The sequence below is a fragment of the Anomalospiza imberbis genome, chromosome 16, assembly GCF_031753505.1.
Source record: "Anomalospiza imberbis isolate Cuckoo-Finch-1a 21T00152 chromosome 16, ASM3175350v1, whole genome shotgun sequence".
Classification (NCBI taxonomy): domain Eukaryota; kingdom Metazoa; phylum Chordata; class Aves; order Passeriformes; family Viduidae; genus Anomalospiza; species Anomalospiza imberbis.
Genome location: NC_089696.1, coordinates 1637405 through 1656472, shown reverse-complemented (window position 1 = coordinate 1656472; position 19068 = coordinate 1637405). Strand labels below are relative to the sequence as shown.

At 54.0% G+C, this 19068-nt stretch overlaps 1 protein-coding gene across 5 annotated transcripts in view; it reads left to right on the top strand.

The window, feature by feature from the left end:
• Positions 1-5216: 5216 nt before the first annotated feature.
• The window catches only part of CAPN15 (calpain 15), a 54748-nt gene continuing 40896 nt past the window's right edge, over positions 5217-19068 (top strand). For 3 of the 5 annotated variants that reach the window (XM_068206459.1, XM_068206456.1, XM_068206458.1), the window contains exons 1-3: positions 5217-5557; positions 10791-11172; positions 11264-11441. The gene's annotated coding sequence lies outside the window, so the exon portion shown is untranslated. Of the gene's footprint in view, positions 5558-10790; positions 11173-11260; positions 11442-19068 lie in introns of all 5 variants that reach the window. The other 2 variants (XM_068206457.1, XM_068206460.1) reach the window with 2 other exon arrangements.

The following is a 19068-nucleotide window of genomic DNA, read 5'->3' as shown; positions in this document are numbered from 1 at the left end:
GAGGGCCACAGCAAACCCTGCCCCTGGCCAGTGACCTGGGGAGGCCTTCCCTCCCTGGAGTCCCCTGACATCTCCACCCCACTGATGGCAGCTGGGGCACCCCAAATCTCCAAGGTCCCTGTGCATTTGTGCAATGCTTATGAGGAACGGGGGACTGTGACTTCTCCTGGGGACACCACATACCCAGGGGGATGCCTGATACTCCCAGAGCTCCCAGATTCCCCCAAGAAGGCCCTGATACTCCCAGGACTCTCAAATTCCCCTAGGGAAATGCTGACAACTCTCCTCCTCTAGTAAGAATTCCCCCAGGACTACAGGGAATTCCTAGTACCACAGAGTGCTATGAACATTCCCACAGCTCCAGCAAGCCAAGAGACACCCCAATCCCCCATGTCCCCATGATGTGGAGCCCAGGGGGCCATTTTAGGTGCAGATTCAGTCCCAAGGACAGGTGTGGGGCCCTGGGATCACCTAGGGGTTTTGGAACAGATAATCCTCCCTGAGTAGAGGGGATAGATACCTTTCCCTCAAGCAGGGAGAGGTTTGAGTGCCATAACCACACCAAAAAAGACAACAGAGCACGCTGAACATGTCCTGGCACAGCTGCAGCAGGACCATTCATCTCCATCCCCTCAGCTGTCCCACCCCAGGTGACAGCAGGTGGCACTGGGCAAGCAGGAGGAACCAGGAGCCTGGTGTCAGACACACACTGCTGACAGCTGCTGCACCTCTGCAACGACCACGTGCCTCCACAAACACAGTCTGGATGTTCCCTGCGCCATTCATGTCCCTCTCAAAGTCATCGAGTCCAATTTCCCTCATACCAAAAATGGGGGTGATGCATTCTCTTGACAAGGAAAGCAAAACTTCTGGCTTTGTACCATATTGTGCCCTCAAGTGCCCTCAGTGTTGCACACACAGGACTACGTCTTCTACATAACTTTGAGATAAAAACATTTCACTGATCAGTGATAGATGCACACATAAATAATCACAGAGTTGTGGAATGGTTTGAAGGCACCTTAAAGCTCATCTTGCTCATCTTGTCCCACCCCCTGCCATGGGCAGGGACACCTTCCACAGTCCCAGGTTGCTCCAAGCCCTGTCCAGCCTGGTCTTGGACATTTCCAGGGATGGGGCAGCCACAGTTTCTGTGGGCACCCTGTGCCAGGGCCTGCCCACCCTTATACAATATATATACAATATATATACTTTATATATTTAGTCAAGGGTTGCATTTCCTTGCACCTGCCTTGCACCTTCCATTGCAACAGCTCAAGGAGGAAGATCTCCTCCCAAAACAATGATGGAACATACGGCTTTCCGTCCTGCCCTTTGGCAGCCATCAGGACCTCCTTGTTGCACAGGCTGCAGCTGGGAGGGCTGTGGGCAGGCACCAGGAAAGAGCCACTTGCCAGTGTGAACTGGAGGTCACAGCAGAGGTAAGAACTGAGGGAAGGCTCATTCAAGCTTGGTGTCCTGGGAAAGGAGGACTGTGGGAGATTCTGGGATGTGGAACATGCAAACCCTTTCTCTCTCTCACCTGATGTGCCTCAGGCAGGAGCTGCTGGTTCCAGCACTGCCAGAACACAACGGGAATTCTCCCTGTGGATCCTCCAGTCCCTGCCAACCCTGGGAGTGTATCCCTGTGCTTGGCCAGCTGGGTCTGCTCCAGGCCACCTCCCATCCTCTGGGGTATCCCATGGCACAGCAGCTTGGGATCAGTGCCAGGGGAGCTGACACAGAGATCAAGAGCTGTGTCTGGGCTGACACACATCGGTCCACCATGGCTGGTTGGATCTCAGCTGTGCGAGTCCATGGCGTGGGGCTGATGCCTCAGGTTTTAGCTTTTATATTTTTCAGATTCCGTGCTGCATTAGTGTGTACTTCTGAGCTTCATATTAGCAGGTAGTAAGCTCTCTTCACAGAGTAGGGAGACAAAACAATTCCTGCTCTAGCTGGGGACCAAGGACAAATGATCCAAATCTCAGGCCCAAGAGCATAAGCAACATGGACTGAAGAGAGAAAAACAAGGAGGATGGGACTTCATGGGCTAAAGCTGGAATGGGACAATGAACTCCAATATGCAAATGGAGCAGAACTTATAAAAGTGAGAGACCCTGTGAGCAGTCGTGCATTTTGTGACCATTTTGGTTCATCTTGGGTGTAGCCCTGGCTGGGCTCTTGTGCTGCCCAAGGTGGATCCACTGAGGCCTTTTAATAAATCCCCACTTCATTCTTTAGCTCTGTCTCGTCTCTGCTCTAGGTCAGCCTTCACAGGGCATCAGAGAGAGCTGGCTGGCACTCTCCTCTGTCAGATTTCGGAAGTGCTGGTGGGTGGGGGAGAAGCTTTGCAGCTGGAGGAAACCAAGGTTTGTATGGGCAAAAAAAGCTCAGGATGGCCCAGACAGCCCAGCCAGCTCTAGGAGAAGCCATGGAATGGTCATTTTAGGAGGCATGGCAGGTGGAGGAGAAGCTGGAGAACAGTCAGTGTGGAGTTACAATGCCTGAAAATGATTGTTTTCTGTGATGAGGTTTGCTCAGGGCAGAGCAGGAGGTTACATTGCTCTCACCTTTAGCCAGGTCTTCAGCCACGGCATTCCTTCATTCCCAGAAATGCAGCTCACTGCAATATTGATGCCTCTGCTGCACCAACTGAATGTTAAATCCACTTTATCATCAATGACAGGAACAGGAATTTGTCTGGAATAACTGGAAACCTCTCTTTCTCCAGTGCTCAAAGATGTGACGGGCACTGCCAGTAATGGGCCTCAGTTTATCCAGCTAAAATTAGGGAATGTGGATCCCAGTTCACTGAATTTCTGACAGGCTGGGAGAGCTGGGGGTGCTCACCTGGAGAAGAGAAGGCTCCAGGGAGAGCTCAGAGCCCCTTGCAGGGCCTAAAGGGGCTCCAGGAGAGCTGGAGAGGGACTGGGGACAAGGGATGGAGGGACAGGACACAGGGAATGGCTTCCCACTGCCAGAGGGCAGGGATGGATGGGAGATTAGGAAGGAATTGTTCCCTGGGAGGGTGGGGGGGGGGGGGGCTGTCACAGAGTGCCCAGAGAAGCTGTGGTTGCCCCTGGACTCCTGGAAGATCTGGATCCAAGACCAGGTTGGACAGGGCGTGGAGCAACCTGGGATAGTAGAAGGTGTCCCTGGCCATGGCAGGGGTTGGGATGAGATGAGCTTTACAGTCCCTTCCATCCCAAATCTTCCCATGATTGTAATTCCTAACTGAACATGCTGAAAACATCCACTTTTTGAAATAACTTTTTAACTGGGCAAAGTTTGCTTCATACATTTATTCTCCAAATAAAGATGGCCAGGCCGGTGACACAATTGCAGCCAGGAACTCCCTGTCATGCCAGAGCTGGGGTCTGTGCCGTGGAGATGTTGAGGCCCACACGAGCTGCAGGGAGTCCTCTGCTGTGCTCTCACACTCATTAATAATCCTGAGCATAACAAAAGGAGCTGAACCCAACTGCCCACATATGGGCATGTTTTGGGCGCTCTGAGGAGCCAGCTGCTATTCCATAAGGCTGAAGAGATCAGGGATGAAGACACCCAGCAGGTCTCATGTGACATGTGGGGCCAGGACTTGGACACCTGAGGAGACCTCATGTAGCACCAGAGTGCAGCCACTGAATGTCCCCGAGTGCCCAAGCGCCCGCTCCTACTAATGCTCCATAGCTGGTGACAGATCTTACTGGGAACACCCACCATGGAGGAGCCAGAGGATTCTTTTAAGCCAAATTTCTCCCTTTCCCCAATGGATCCTGAGAGATTTTACCCTACAATGGGCAAGGCAGCCCCACTGACCATGGCAGGATTCCTGGGGACATCCTGGGCAGTTGGACTTGATGATCCTGGTGGGTCCCTTCCAGCTTGGGATATTCCATGATCCTGTGATTTTGGGGATACCTGCTCTGTGCTTTCCTCAGGCACTGCTGGAGCACCAAGTCCTCAATTTCTCCAGACCAGGAATGCCATCTGTGAGTGAGAGCAGCATGGGGCTGCTCCTCCCCTGGCCCACCCCAAAGAGCAGTGGCAGAACTGTGTCTGCAGCCTCTAGAAAAGACCTGTCTGCAAATAAATGCGTTGATACGACTCGCAGTCACATTTTACAGAGGCATGAAGGGAAGCCCAAGCTCTTCATCAGTTTTTGGTCCTGCATTGTCCTATAGAAGGTCTCATGAACATTTGCCATTTCAGCACCTCTCAACTGCCCACAGAGAAGCCTGGAGTGCCCTTTGGGGAGGGTCCAACAGCCTAAAGAGAACATTCTCCCTCTTTAGCAACTGTGGAGTTTCACTTATCAGCCACTAATCCCTCTTCAAGACTGGTGGCTTAAATGATGCGGCTTTTGCTGGAGCAACGACCACTGATTTTCCATCAGGGTGTGCTGGACGAGCTGGGCTCGGTCCCATCTGGGCCCCCCGCCCCGTTTTCGCTCGTGGCCCTGGGAGGGAGCAGCCCAGCACGGAGAGTGCAGCAGGCGCGGCACGAACTGCTCCCAGCTCTCATCTCTGTGGGGTGGCAGGGTTTGAAGGTGCTTCTTAACCCGGTGAGTCTGGCCTTGGGCTGGGTCGGGGTGTGAGTCTGGACTCCGAGGCTGGGTGGGTGCAGGCCCCCACCTGCAGCTGCCCGAGGGCCGCGGCCCGGCCCCGCTCCCGCCGTCCCACGCCGAACCACGGCTGCACATCGCCCGCAGCGCCGAGCACATCCCTGCCGGCTCCACCTTCGCTTCATGTGCCGCCAGGTCATTAAGAGCTGTAATTACGAGCGGCTTCTGCCCAGGTTGGCTCAGCCGCGGGCTCCGATCCGCACAGGGAACGCCCGGATCCTCCATCCCCTCACGGCGGCGCTTTCCAGGGGAGCGGGCGGGGACGCTCAGGGGCGCACGGAGCCTCTGTGTGAGGGCTCAGGGTCACGCACCCGCCTTTCCCAATCCGCGGCCGCACGGAGCCACGGGATCCCCGGAACACGCCAAGACCCCCCAGGACCCTCCGGGACCCTCAGCCCGGGCAGGTCCCACCGCCCGAGGCCAGCGCCGCCTGCGCTGCGACCCCCGGCCGAGGGTCGGCGCTCTCCTACGGGCCGCAAGGCACGCTGGGAGCCGTAGTCCTCGCCCACAGCACAGCGCCCGCCGCCCCTCACCGGCCGCTGCGGCCCGCGCCCTTCGCGCGCCCGGAGCTCGCCGGTCCCTCGGCCCCGAACCACCGCCGCTGCCCGGGGCTCCGCCGGGCCGGCCCCGGCCCCGAACCGCCGCCCCCGGTGCCCCGCTCGGCCGCCGCTTTCCGCTTCCTGCGCGCGGCGCCCCTCGGGGCTCGTAGTCCCGCCGCGCTATTCACGACGGTCCCTGCGCTGTCTCCGCGCCGCACGCCCGCGGCCGGGACGGGGCGCTGCGCCACGGCGGCGGCGTAGGGCGGGCGCGGGGCTCGGGCGGGCGGGAGGAAGGGCCGGCGGGGCGGCCGGAGCGGGTGCGAGCTGCTCCGCCCGGGGGAACGCGCGGGGCCGGGGGGACAGAGCGGCAGCGCGGCGCCTCCACCCCCAGGTGAGCGGCGACGGGGGCGCGGGGGAAGGGAGCGGGGACGGGCCGGCCGCCCGGGGCCTCCCGCCGCAGCCCCGCGGGCCGCGGCTCCCGCCCGCGCCGGGGTTCGCATGGGGCTCTCCCGGCCGGAGGCGCCGGCTGGGCCCGGCCGCCCCCGGGCCGCCCCGCACCACCTGTTGCCGGTGGGCCCGCGTGGGGGCTGGAGGCCGGGGCGGCCCGGGGCGGCGGGCGGTGCCGTGGTCCCGGCTCGGGGCTGTGCGGCGGCCGGGGTGCTTTGCCCGGGGCTTTGGAGAGACCTGGGGGCTGCGGGGCCCCGCTCGCGCCCCGGCCCGGCCGCACAGCCGGAGGGGTTTTAACGGGCTTGAGGGTCGTGCAGCAGCCGGGGGCGACGGGGAGGCTCCGTGATTGCCCGCGTTAGGCTGCAGTGCCTGACCTGCCTTCGCCCAGCTCCCGGCGCGGCGAGATCGCAGCTCCCGGCTCCTCCCGCGGGCAGGGGAGCCTCGCTTGGGGCACCGCCGAGTGCCGGCTCCGGGCTGGAGCACGGCAGAGCCCCCAGCACCCGGGGCTGCCTGTCCTGCAGTTCTTCACTCTCACCTCCAGCTTAGACACCCGTGCTGGGGCTGAGCGGGGTTTTCTGCAGAGTTTCTCAAGCCTCTGCGAGTTTGCCCTTTAGAATCACTTGGCTGGCTCTTGTCCTTGGGTCTTGAACATCCTAAGGCTGTTGGGTCCCAGTGTCTCATCAAGACCTCTGGATTTTGCTGCTTGTCAGCTCAGCTGCAATTGAAGCATCTCAGCCTCCAGGTCCTGGATACAGGAGTCTTAGAGGATGGAAAAAGCTCTGTACTTGCCAGCCTCTCCATTTACTGAGCTCTCTCCTCTCCCTGCTCCTGGGGTACATCCCCCAAGGCACTAGGAAACAACTGTTCAGGGTGATCATCCGTGGGCCTGTTAGAGGAGATGGGATAATGTGACCGTTGTGTTTGAAATGTCATACTGTTTCCTCCAAGCTGGGAATCTCAGTGAAGCTTGGTGTTCCCTGGGCCTGCAGGCCCGGGATGCGGCTGGGTGGGTTCTCATGGTCGGACAGAAGGTTATGTGGGAATTGCTCCCTGCACGTGCCCTGGGGCACTGGTGCAGGACAGTGCTGCACTGCTGTGAGTAGGTCAAGAGCTGATGGAGGGAGATGTGTTTGGAGGGAGCCGAGGTGGAGGTAAGGGGTGCATATCCCAGACTGTGGCTCTGAATGCAGAGATCTTGCCATGCTTTGCACATTGTCACCTGGGACTCGGAGGGACTTGTGCTTCAGGGCTCTGCTCTTCTGTAAACTGGAGCAGACCTGTGGTGACAGACTGGCTGCCTGTGACTCTGAGAGTCGGCTGGTGGCTTTTGAGATCCTGCTGAACAGTCTGGCTTGTGCCCCTGAGTGCACCAGAGCAGGGCTGAGCTCTGTCTGAGCATAACCTGTCCAAGGCATGATTCAAATTACCCTGATTTTATGTGTGTGGGGATATTAATTCATTTGAAGTTGCATCAGTTTCTGTTTGTGTCCAAGGCTTTAACAGTTGAAGGCAGAAGGCAAGACCCAACAATGCTCCCTTCCCGGGAGGGGTTGAATGGCTGGAGAGCCCTTTGAAGGTTGGATGTGACTGGCTGGGTTTGCTAAGCCCGATTGCTTTGGTAGGAGGGAGAGCAGCCTCCTCCAGCCTGATGACTTGGTGCATTAAGGGAACTGGAGGCGTGGGCCAGGCATGGTGTCTCCTGAATCGGAATAAATCTAGGAAAACAACCCAAAAGTGCTAAAGTTGCACGTAAAAAAGGTCAGGCATCATGCCCAGACTCGGAGCTGTCTCGTGGTGGAGGAAGGGCAGGGTGACCCCACTGAGGAGCCTGGATGCCCTCAGCAGATGCACCCCTCACTCTCCTGCTTGCTCAGCCCTTATCTTTGCTCTGGGCACCCTTTATCTTTGCTCGGAATTCTGCTGGCTTTGCAGAGGGAAGTGGCCACAGCCCTGGTGTTCCCTCAGCCAGTTGAGTGAAGTTGGCTTTAACTCGTGGAAAACACACTGCTCTCCTCTGTCCCAGAGGTTTTGTGGGAGCTTTCCAAGTTTTCACTGGTTGTATGTGAGATCTAGAGAGAGACTCAGCCTGTGCCCTGTGTCCATGGTCATTTTGATCCTGCTGGTGGAATCATCATCTGGTCCTAGGTAGAGAAATGCTGTTTTCCTCCCATTTTCCCACTTCATCTGAATGAGTGGGCTTGTTTTTTTTGGCTTTGTTCTGACCCTTCCTGTGAGCAGAGGGGTCTGGGAAGAACCAGCCCCTGTGGCATTCCTCCAAGTGAGGGTATTTATGAAGCAGAGGGAAGCAGAGGGAAGCTGAAACTGTGGCTGCCTGCAGTCAGAGGAGGCAGATTTGGACAGTGTGTGTCAACCCAGTGTCCTACCACCATGACTTTCTCCCAGTGGAGCTGGGGAGAACCTTGTGAGCCCCCGATTTGCTGGAACTTGGGGCTCTGATCAAGGTCACACTCAGTGCAGCCTTCGGTGGGAAAGCTGCTTATGCGGGTGGGACAGGTGAGTCAGTGGCTTCCTCCTCATTTTCCGTCATAATCCCACTCTCTGGAGCGAAGCGAGCTGCCTCCTTGCTCCCTGGAAGCCTCTGCATCTGCCTGTGTTCGCCTCAACCTTGCTGCTTGCTGTTGGAGCCTTCCTGAGAGGCTCCCTCCTCTCCAGGCCACAGTCACCAAGCTGGGCAGGGAGGAGCAGGCTGCTCCAAATTTCTGTCGCATTTGCTGTTTGGAGTGTTGACACTTGCCTTGCGTTTAGCAATGGCAGCTGAGGAAGCCAAGAGAGGCAGAAGAGCTGCTCCCTGCTCACGAGAAGCATTTAACTCTTGCCCTCACAGCTCCCTTCCCCGTGTGCTGGCAGCTCTCAGGTTGGCTGATAGGAAATACCGGTGGTGTTCCCAAAATTCATTCGTGTTCAATTGCTCAAAGGATGAGGAGGGGTTTTGTGTGCCATTTCCTCTTGCTCTGGAAGAAAAAAATGCTGGTGCCCTGGTGCCTGGACAGAAGGGAGAAGGGGGAGCCTGGCAAGGAAATAGGATCCAGAGAAATGTGTCACCAGCAGAAAGAGCAATTGTTTTCCTGCATTTCCATGGCAGAGCCTTGTCCTGTTCAGGCAGCCTGTGTTTGACAGCCAAGATAATACATTTATATTGATGTAATTAGCGGGACGTGGAGTTTGCTGAATGGCTCGGGGGCAGCCTGCTTTTCAGACTAACTCCAGCAAATAGATCAGGGAGGATTGGAAAGCTGCCGTGGGTTGCTGGAATTGGCCTGTTGGGTTTCTGGAGGTTGAATACATAACTGCTGATATATCCTATTGTGCTGTACCCTGCCTATTTGAAAAGAAAATAACTCAAGGGAACATGGGGCTATTTTTGCCAGCTTGAGATGATCAAGTTTGATTTCTAAAAACTGAAGCCGAGTCTTTAGGCTTGCACATTAAAACCAGTGTTGGAACCATATCTCTGTTCCTCCACAAATGCGTGCCTCCACGCTTTGCCAACGATGTAAACTCTAATGAGTGTTCATAAAAAAAGAAAGAGCTTTTCTGTTCCTGCAGTGCAGCCCCTTTTGTAGGAAATGCTGTGGGCCTGAGCAGGCTCAGCATCAAGGATGGTGACAGTGACACTGTGTCAGGGGACTGAGCTGGTGTCCTGCCCTAGCCCTGGTGTGAGCAACCCTTGCCAAACCTCAGGGTTATCAGTGCATTCTTAATTTGGTGAAATAGAGACCAAGACCCTACAAAAAGCTGTTGTCCTCCTCCAGTGATGCTGCCCAGCTGCATTTCTAATGTGATGCTTCTAGTGGCACCAAAGTTTTCCTTTCAGCATCTTGTCCCCAGTCCCAGCCCAGGTGACTTCAGTTTACTGAGGATATCACAGGCAGCTTCCCAACTCATATCCTTCTGCTCCTGTAACAAAAAGGTTTGCAGAGAAAGTTACTCGTGGACAACTTTGCTGGCAGCAAATCCTCTATGTTTGTGCTGGTCCGTGGAAGTGGGAACACAGCACCAGGGTCTTTGTATGCTGAGCTTTGTCCTTTGCTGTGGCCATTCACAATCCACAGAGGCTGCAGCACTGATGTGGTCAAGATCGTGCTCTCCAGCTTGTCCCTTGTCAGTCTGCTTCCTGTAGACTCTGGCCAGCAGGCAGAGCTCGGGAAGTCCTTGGAATTCCAGCCCTGCCCAGCAGGTCTGTGCTGAGCTGCTGGGTGCTGAGTGCTTTCCCTTCCTATCTCATGGAATGTGCAAGGATAATAATGTGATGTGGCACTTGGGGGGTGCTCTGTCTGCTGGTGTTGGTCTCACTGCCTCCTTAGCTGTCATGAATCTCCTGCCTTTCAGTGCAGGAGCAGCTCAGCGAGTGCCTTGGAGGTGCTGTGGGCCTGGAATTCCCTGTGTAGCTGCACAGACCCTTGGGCTAAAAGGATCAGGGTGGTCCTTTTGAACCTGAAGAGTTCCTGAATCAGTGCCTTATTTACGCATTACTGGTCCTGAGTGGTGTTCCTGGCCCATGCTGTACACCCGCCCTCTGCTGCTCTGGTTCTGTTAGGAGCACCTGTCCAGGTGTTCACCACAGGGCGTCTTCTCCCCACTGCCTGGAATTGTCAGTGCTGGGGAGTGCTGGAAGAGAAGAGCTCTTTGTGAGTTCACCATCACCTACCCAAGGGTATCACTCTGCATCTGATGGTGTGGCTGTGGGGATGGTGAGCAAGGTGAGGGGGCAGAACAGGGCCTCTTACTCTGCCATGCTGCTAAAGAGGCTCACTGATCACATGGTGCCAGCTGAATCCTTATTTTTGTCCTCCCTCCCCAACCTAAAACAGAGGAAGTGAGAGTGTGCTGGAGAGCCAGACACTTAAAGACAAGGGTTCTTGTTGCCTCCATCTGCTAAAAGCCCATCCCAAAGGAGACAGCACTTTCCCAAAGCAGGAATTTCATTAAAACAGGTTGTTTTGAGAGCAGAGAGTATGAAGGAGGAAGGGGAAATATCTCAGAGGAGGGAGGTTTGCTGAGGCAACTACTCAAACATCATGGCTTCTGGGGGTGGGATGGGCATGTTTGGCATAATCAGAGGAATTTGTACTTCAGAATCTCCAGGAGATGTAGCTGGTAATGATGTCCTGGCTATGTAGAGTAATTAACATCTGTTTCTGTATTTGAACATTCAGGCAGTGTGCCCCGCCAGACATCGCTGCGTTCCCATCCGGCCCCTCGGGAGATCCTGCCCTGTTGCTAATTGTCGAGAGCTGTCCAGAGTCCTCCTCCATGCAGTCGTGCTGTGCTCCATCCCGCTGTGCTCCCGAGGTGTGCCATTCCCTGCTCTGATGACAGCTCCCACCAGGATGCTGAGCAGCAGCCACCGGCAGGGAGGGAGGCCAGTGGTGGGCACGGAACTATAAAGTCGCAGCCAAAGGTTCTGAGAGCACGAGTGAAGAGTCTGAGCTGACCCAAAAACTGTCTCCAGGGAGGACCAAGCTCCAGCTGGATGTCATGGGAAGCTCTGGGAGCTGGAGTTCAAGGGGATGCTGACTGAGGGACCAAAAATGTGAGGTTGGTTGTCTCTGCTGGTGCCATGCTGATGGGCCTGGAGTCTCAGCAGTCATCTATTCTTATGTACCTTTTTTCACTCTCTGTCCAGCAGCTTGGGACAGCAGCTGCTCCTTCCTTGGTGTGCTCTCAGTGCTCGGTGCAGGGACCTTCTAGCATGCTCCTCCAGCCGGGCCACTCAGCGGGTGCCAGCAGCGGCTGCTCAGGACCAGGGACACCAGGCTGACCCTACAGCGACTGGCACTGGACCTGCCAAGCAGGAATTGTGTTGGGTGAGAGGCTTTTCTGACTCAGCTGGCCCTGGGCTGGGCTGGGAGGGGCTGGAAGGAAGGAGACCTTCTCTCTCTGGTTTGTGAGCACGGTTACCCTGCTTCATGTCTCTCATGCCTCTCGTTTTTGTCTTTCTTCCTCGTTTGAATTCCTCTTTTGAGTGTTTCTGTGCTGTCTGTGTGAAGGCTACATGCTCAAATGGGTGGGGATACCAATGTCCTCTGGTCTTCTCATGGTGAAGAAGGAACTGTGAAAGTGGAAGAGAAATTGTGGGGTCTTCCAGCACCTCACAATCTTAAGCAGTGGAAACTGCATGACTGTCGCAGGGTGTGTTTGAGGCAGTGCAAGGGCAGGGCAATAATCGAAGAAACTCTGCACAGCTTTGCCTGCAGTAACCACAGAGCTGTGGCAGCTCCCGGCCCACTGGGACAGAGAGGCGACTTTGTGCCTTGTGTGGCTGGGCTGCTCTCAGCCTGGGCATTCAGAGCCAGGGCTGTGGAGGCGGGACGAGGTGGTGGGAAGCCACTCTGACCTTGGACCATCAGGATACATTTGCAGCGTGTGGTGATGTTGTCCTTGGATTCAGATGATCCAGGTTGACGTGGCCTCATCCAGGCTGGGGCTTTGGATTAATTAGATGGACACTGGTGCTTGCTGTGTGGTGGCCCATCTGGTCTGGCTGGTTGTTTATGGAGTAGCTGTAATCTTTATGTGTTGTTGATGTCCAACCACAGCAGAAGGTCTGCAGGAACCTCTCATAGCTTTGGTCAGTGAAGCTGGGCCATGAGCACTCTGGTGTTTGAGTGGTGACTGTCACCAGGCAGATGTTGGTCAGATCTCCACCACAGCTTCTTCCACTGGGTGAGAGGGATGAGGTGGCATTCCTGCTCTTGGATCTGTTTTGATACAGCCTTGGAATGTCTTTCAAAAGCTCCTGCCCTTGTTCCTGTTGCCTGACCTTGCCATGTCTTAGCAAGCAGAGCCGGCTGGAGGGAGCCTGGGGGTCTGCAGCACCACACAAGGCTCAGGCCTGTGAATGTGTCTTGCAAGGCACGTGGGAGTGACTCCAGTAACATGATCTCCTCTCCATATGCCCTTTTGTTTCAGGATGCAGCCAGCAGCCCTTGGTTAAAGCTCAGCTCCCTCCCCGTGCTGGAGGTACCTCTCCTGGCTGGCTGCCTTTGCTCCACCATTACTCAAACCACTTGCATTGTGTTTCAGTCCTCTCAGAGTACAGCCTTTTCCTCATGTGACCATTGTGTTTCTTCAAATGACTGTTCCCAGAAAATATTGCTTAAGGTGTGTGTAATTGAACACATCCTACATCCTATCAGGGTGTAGCTAAAGAGGAGCCATCTGTGATGGAGACAGTGAGCCAGTAAAATTACTCTGGTGACGAGAGGGTTGTGGTGGTCTCAAGCACTGTTTTGTTTGTATCACTTCCTTGTACCAGGTGTTATTCCTCACCTATAATTTCAACACAGTATGATCTCCTAACAGAAGCAGTGGCATGGCTGCCACATCAGTGTGCAGAAGGATTGATGTGTTTTTCAGGTGTCATCTGGAGGTGGAGAGGTGGTGAGCAGTAATGTGGTGCTTTCTCATTAAATGATGGTGCTGAGCTGTGCTTCCCTGTTGCTCAGGGAAGCTGTGGTTGCTCCATCCCTGGAAGTGTTCAAGGCCAGGTTGGATGGAACTTGGAGCAGCCTGGGATAATGGAAGGTGGCAGGGGGTGGTAGGAGATGGGCTTTATGGTTCTCTCCAACCCAAACTGTTGTGTGATTCTAATTCTAGATGAGGAACTTCCTCTCTGCCCCCTGAGTCTGTCTCACCTCCCTGTTCTCTCCTGGTTCCCTGTGTTCTGGGGAAGGCAGGAGCCTCTTGTGCAGCTCTCAGTAATTCTTGTGCTTTTGTCTCTTGGTTGTTAGTGATGGAAATGCCAAATGGCACCATTGTCTGACAGGCTTCTTCCACCTCTGTGCTTGCCTGAGGCACAGCTAGAGATGTGTTGGCTTAAATCTAGGCCAGTTGGTTGGAAATCGGGACATGGTACCTGATGAAAGCCAGGGAAGGCCAAATTGCTTTAAAATGGCAGGAGACAGCCAGGTGCTGCTGCCTGCGTGGCTTGGGCAGGACACTGCAGTGAGGACCGGAGCTATCTCTAGGAAGGGATGCAACTGGATGTGTCTTGGACAGATGATATATTTACTGTCTGTCTAATCTGTGTTACAATTAAAGCTGTGACTGGAGTGTCTGGGGACAGTGTGCTCAGGGGACATCTCCACCTCCTGCCTCTCAGGCTTTGCTTTCCAAGTCTGTGCCCTGAGTTTTCACTGGCTGTGAGACTGTGTTTCTTGTTGCAATTCTCTTCCCCTCCCTTCTGCAGTGGCCAGCCCTTCATCTCCTTACCTGTCAACTTAGCATGATCTGAAGATACAATCCCTGCTGTCCTTTTGGGAATGACCTCGTGTTTGTGCTGTGTCTGGGCCTCTATGAATTTGGGTTGCTGAGTGATTGGGAGGAAGGAACTTCATGGGTCATCAAGTCCAGTTTCATGCTGCTGAAGACAGGCAGTCATCTCATGCAGGTCATGAAATTGTCCAGGAGCTAATTGTTGGAACTCATGCTGTGTTTTTTTCCCCAGTGCTTCTGGAGCAGCTGATCCAGAGATCTGCTCTTGGAAAGGTTAGAAACCCTCCTGACACTTCCAGTGTCCACTTCTCCTGGGTTGCTTTGTTGTGCCTGTGTCATTGCAGAGTGTTAGCTTGCAGATGAGATGATGACTTGCACATTTTTTTCTTTTCCTGGTTCTCTTTAACCTTTATGTCCTGCAGCAGTTCTGGCTCTGGATGGAGATTTGTCCTGAGAAATGTGCTGAAGGCTGTTTTGTTTTCCCGTTTGGGCAGCTCGGGTTGGCTGAGCCCATTTGTTTCCTTGTTGTGCTTTTGAGTGTTTCAAGTGCAGGTGGAGCTGTGAGCTGCATAGTTGGTAAATGTTAGTGAGTACAGAAGAGCACTTTATGTGCTGCTGTCATTTCTGTCTTCTTTTTTAATGTTTGTCCTTGCTGCTTGTGCCACCTTGCACCTTCAGGAGGGAGAGATGTCAGAAACATTTGAATTAAGGTGAACCTGATAAAGCAGTGTATTGAAGAACCAGTGCCTGGCTCTTACTCGTGGCTCTTATTCATGTTTATCTCTAGCTGTGAATGTGCAATAACAACAGTTCTGTTCAGCACAGGCTGGCACAGCCTCAGACAGGAAGATCTGCTGTTTACCAAGCAACACTCTGCTATAAGTGAGAAAGAGGGGAAAAAAGTGGTTTATTGCTGCTGGGTAGCTCAGAGTGTAGTTAAACCTTTCTGAAAAAAGAAGAAACTAAGAGCACATGTGTTACTCAAGATGCATTTTTCCTGGCAAGAGTCCCATGTGTGTGCTCTTCTTGCAAAGCATCCCTGCGTATGCTCCTTCCCATTCAATCCACAGCATATTGGGAGCAGGCAGGCAAGAGCTTCCTGTTTTTATAATGCAACTGGTCTCAGCAGGCAGTCTGTCGAGGTGATTTTTCAGCCTGACATCTTTTGTAGCTGGGGCAGCCTGTGAGCTGAGTAGGATGGCAGAACTCTGCTGCAAGGATTATAAACACGGGGAGGAAAAGATCTGGAAATGAGATCTGCTGGTAAAGCTTCCCGGGATTGGATGCTGTGGCTTGTGTTGTTTTGTTCCTTCCCCTGTGAGTCTCTCTGTGGCATTTCCTCGCTGCTGGTGCTGAGAGGGCCCTGCCAGCCCACCCACGCCGTGCTGAGCTCCAGAGTCCCCCACAATTGGCCGCGAATTGCGGGATACACGCGGCTCGTTGCACTTCAATGGAGCAGTGTTAATTGACTTAATAGAGCACTGGGTTTGGAGGGATTTCGTTGTGGGGGTTTTCTTAAACGTGTGTGCACTCAGACCCTTCTGCAGCAGTGCCCTTGTTGCTATTTTCATGCTTGTTCTGAAACTGCTTTGCAGTTGTCAGTGGAGATGGGGTTTGAAGTTAACCCTTATTTTGAAGAATCCTTCCTGCTTCTCTTTTTCTCCCTCCAGCTTGTGATTAAGATGCTGATTGCCCTTTCAGATCTGTGTAATCCCCTCTCTCAAAGTGACCGGGATAGATTTCCAGTAGCTCCCTGGATTATCTGTCACTGGTTTACGGTGTCCAGTGCAAGGGAGAAGAGGAAACTTTGTTCAGACTTTGACTGTAGTTGCTCTGTGGCTAAGCTGCCTCTGCAATACATCTACTTTTCCTATCAATCTTTCACTTCAGGCTTCAGACACCTCTTCCTCTGCCTGCATACTTACAAAGAGTCAGTGCTGGGCATTAAATGCAGCTTAGCCCAATTCAGCTGCTGTGTATGAGTTTCTCCGGGGCTAAAGTTGGGCCAGAACCAGTTTCAAGGAGCTGAAAGAAGGTAAAGACCCTCAAGCTTGCCTTTGCAAGTTGGTGTCTGTGGCCAGAGACATGTGCTGCTGTTCTGGACTTTGTAGCATGGAGCGTGAGATCCTGCTCTGTACTGGTCTGGGACTCCAGGTTCAATTATCTTGTTACCTCATTAATAGTCCATCTGGAAATCTGCTTTCAGATAGTTCACTTCAGCTAGTGATATCTCTGCAAGTGGTTTACTGGTCTTATTTCTCACCAAGACCTGGAAAACAGCTCACTTAAAGCTTCCTGTCCCCTCAGTTTCCTGCAAGGCCAGAATATCTGACTCTCTTCCCTCAGCCCTCTGCCCCAGAACAAACATTTCGGTGGGTGAGTTTCACCCTTCTCTCCTTTTTTATGTCCTCCCATCTGCAGTGCTTGCACACTGCCTGTCATCCTCATACCTTGCACACCTGAAGACTCCTTGGCCCTGGCAAGTAAGGCAGAGCTTTCAGAGTCACGGAATCCTGGGGAGGTCTGTGTGGAGCACAAGGGCTGGAAAAGCCTCTCCCATCCCAGCTGAATGCGCCAACCACTGTCCCATCCCTCCAGTTATACCCCTGCCTCAGTCTGTCCTTGGAGGTACCTTCCCACCCCTCCCTGCTAGAAGCTTTGCAAGGAGTTGGAACTTGCTGACACCTTCATTTCCTGCCAAGACTGCAGCGCTTGGACTGGCTTGGCAGATGAGGGTAGGGAGAAAGAACAGCAAAACTTTGTCTTGTCCCCAGCTGTGTGCATGACACCTGCTCAGCACAGAGTGTTCCAGCTCGCTCGCTCCTGCTGCACTTGAGCCGTGGAGCTCTCGTTGGATCAGTCTTTGCAGCTTAGATTTCAGTGCTGTGTCTGCCTGAGGTGGGTGTCTTGTTGCTTGTCTGCTTTTCCCCTGCTGCCCTGTGGAAAAAGAGAGGATTTTTCCTTCCTTTCCTGGCGTTACTTCTTTTCTCAGAGTCATCTCAGCCTGGTGAATTCCAGCCATGCTCTTCTTGCTGCTGGTGCCTGGTTTTACACATCCTCAGGTCCTGCCACCCTGCCTGGAGCTGGGGGCTGGCTAGATCACACAAATACTTGAGCTCCTTTCCCTTCCTTGGCTAGCATAACACCATCAGACACTCCCCTCTGCATTCTTAGCTATCCCGACCTGCTCTGGCACTTTGTAACCTTCTTAGACTGCCACATCTGGTGCTATGCACCTTCCAGCCCTGCACACCATTCCCTGCCTACCCTGGCCTCCCTGAGCGTGTGCCTCCTTCAGGGGAGATCTGCTCTGCACGGAGGCAGGATTGATGGGAGGCCAAGGGCTGGCCATTCCTTCAGGATGTCTGAAGTGGTCTTCTCCAGCTCGATGCCCCCACACAGCCCCAGCTCCTCCAGCTGTCCCTGAGCTCCTTGGTGTTTAAGGGTGTGAGTCACATCCTGCAGTCCCCAGGGAGGAGGCTGCTCCTCCAGGGCTGTGTGTGGGCAGTGGGCAGTGAGAGCTCTTCAGGAGCCCCGGCTTCTCCCTGCCAGCAGCAGCTTACATGGGACTGAAGGCAGAGAGCTTCTCCTTTGCTGCTGACAATGGTACCAGCTCCCAGCACATCTGGCTCTCCTGGGCATGGTCATGGCCCCAAGGCTGCCAGAGCTCCAGGAGTGTTTGGACAATGCTGTCAGGCATGGGTTGTGATTGTTGAGGAGTCCTGGTGCAGGGCCTGGAGTTGGACTTAGGATCCTTACGGGTCCCTTCCAACTCAGGACATTCTGTGGATCTTAGTCAGCCCCCAGGCAGAGGAGCTCACACAGCAGAGGGAGGAGAAGGGCTGGTACTTCACCTTCAATCTTAGAAGAAAGTCTCCTGCAGCTTCCTCTAGGTACAGCTTTGAGGGATGTATTTCCCTCAGGTACATGGTGAGCCTTCTCCTGGGCCAGCTGCTGGCCCTTACCTCAGACCAGAGCTGTCTGGAGTTCAGTGTGTCTGATGGTATTTTCATTCCTGGATCTTCCCTGGAGCAAGGGAATAGCTCAGAAATGACTAGATTTATAGGCTGGGGGAGTGGAGGAATTAATGAAATGGCAGAGTCTCATCCCGGAGTTTCCGAGGCTGGAAAATTCAATCAGGAGCAAAGCTGGCTCATGCCACATGGATCAATAAATTACTAGGAAAGGAGTGTGAGGGTATCCCATCACAAAGAGGGGCTGCTGCACGTGGGACCAGCTGGGGTGAGTCTGCCTCACTGGTTTCCTCAGTGGCTGCAGCAGCTCCAGGGACCTCTGTGTCCTTCCTGCTGTGTGCCAGAGGGAAGAGCTTGGGGCTGATGCTAGGAAAAGTTGATTTTGCAACTTCCTAGATGCCTTGAAACACATGGGCTAGTTCCCTTTTTTTTTTTTTTTTTTCTCTCTTCAGAGCCAAAACCTACTTTGAAACTGGAGAGAAGGAAAGGGGGTTGGGTAGATTCCCACCCTTCCTGCCTGCTCCACTGTGACATGAGAGCTGGGGCCCAAAGGGTCAGCACTGCTCACTGGTGTGGAGGAACAAGGTTATGTGGAAGCATCCAGGCAGGTTTTTGCTGTCTTGGCAGCAGGAGCAGCTCCATGGGACAGCTTTGCTGTCCTGCACATGCTGTACATGCCTGCTGCCCAGGGTCTGGTGGAGAATTGCAGGAAGGGTCTTCATCATGTACCACAGATCAGGGTAAGCAGCTGTGAGTGGCTAGGGGGTGACGAGATCAAACCTGTTTTCATTTTGGAAGCGATATTTTGGGAGCAGTTACACAGCATCAGTTCAGACCTGGTAGTTATTGCAGCTGCGAGGGGCAGAAAACCAAAATCCATACTCAGCATCTTGCTAAGGTGCTAAACTGTTAATTTCCATGAGTGAGATCCACCCTTCTCAAGACACTTCAGTCTGTTCACATTGTTGCTTCCTCTCCAGATTAGGTAGGTGGAAGCAGTGCTTTATTAATTGGAGGAAAAATCCTGCTCCTTCCTGCCAAGACAGAGGAGCTCTTGGCAGTTTGCTCCCTTTTAGTGCCTGAAGCCTCCCCTGTTCTGCCACGTGCCTGCAGGTCATCTCCTGGGGCATCTCCCTGCCCAATGGCAGAAATTCCTCAAAAATAAGGCTGAGTGCTTCCAGAGTGGCTTTCTTCTTCTTTAATTGACCCCTTCCCTTTCTGGGGTGCAGTTTCCTTTCTCACC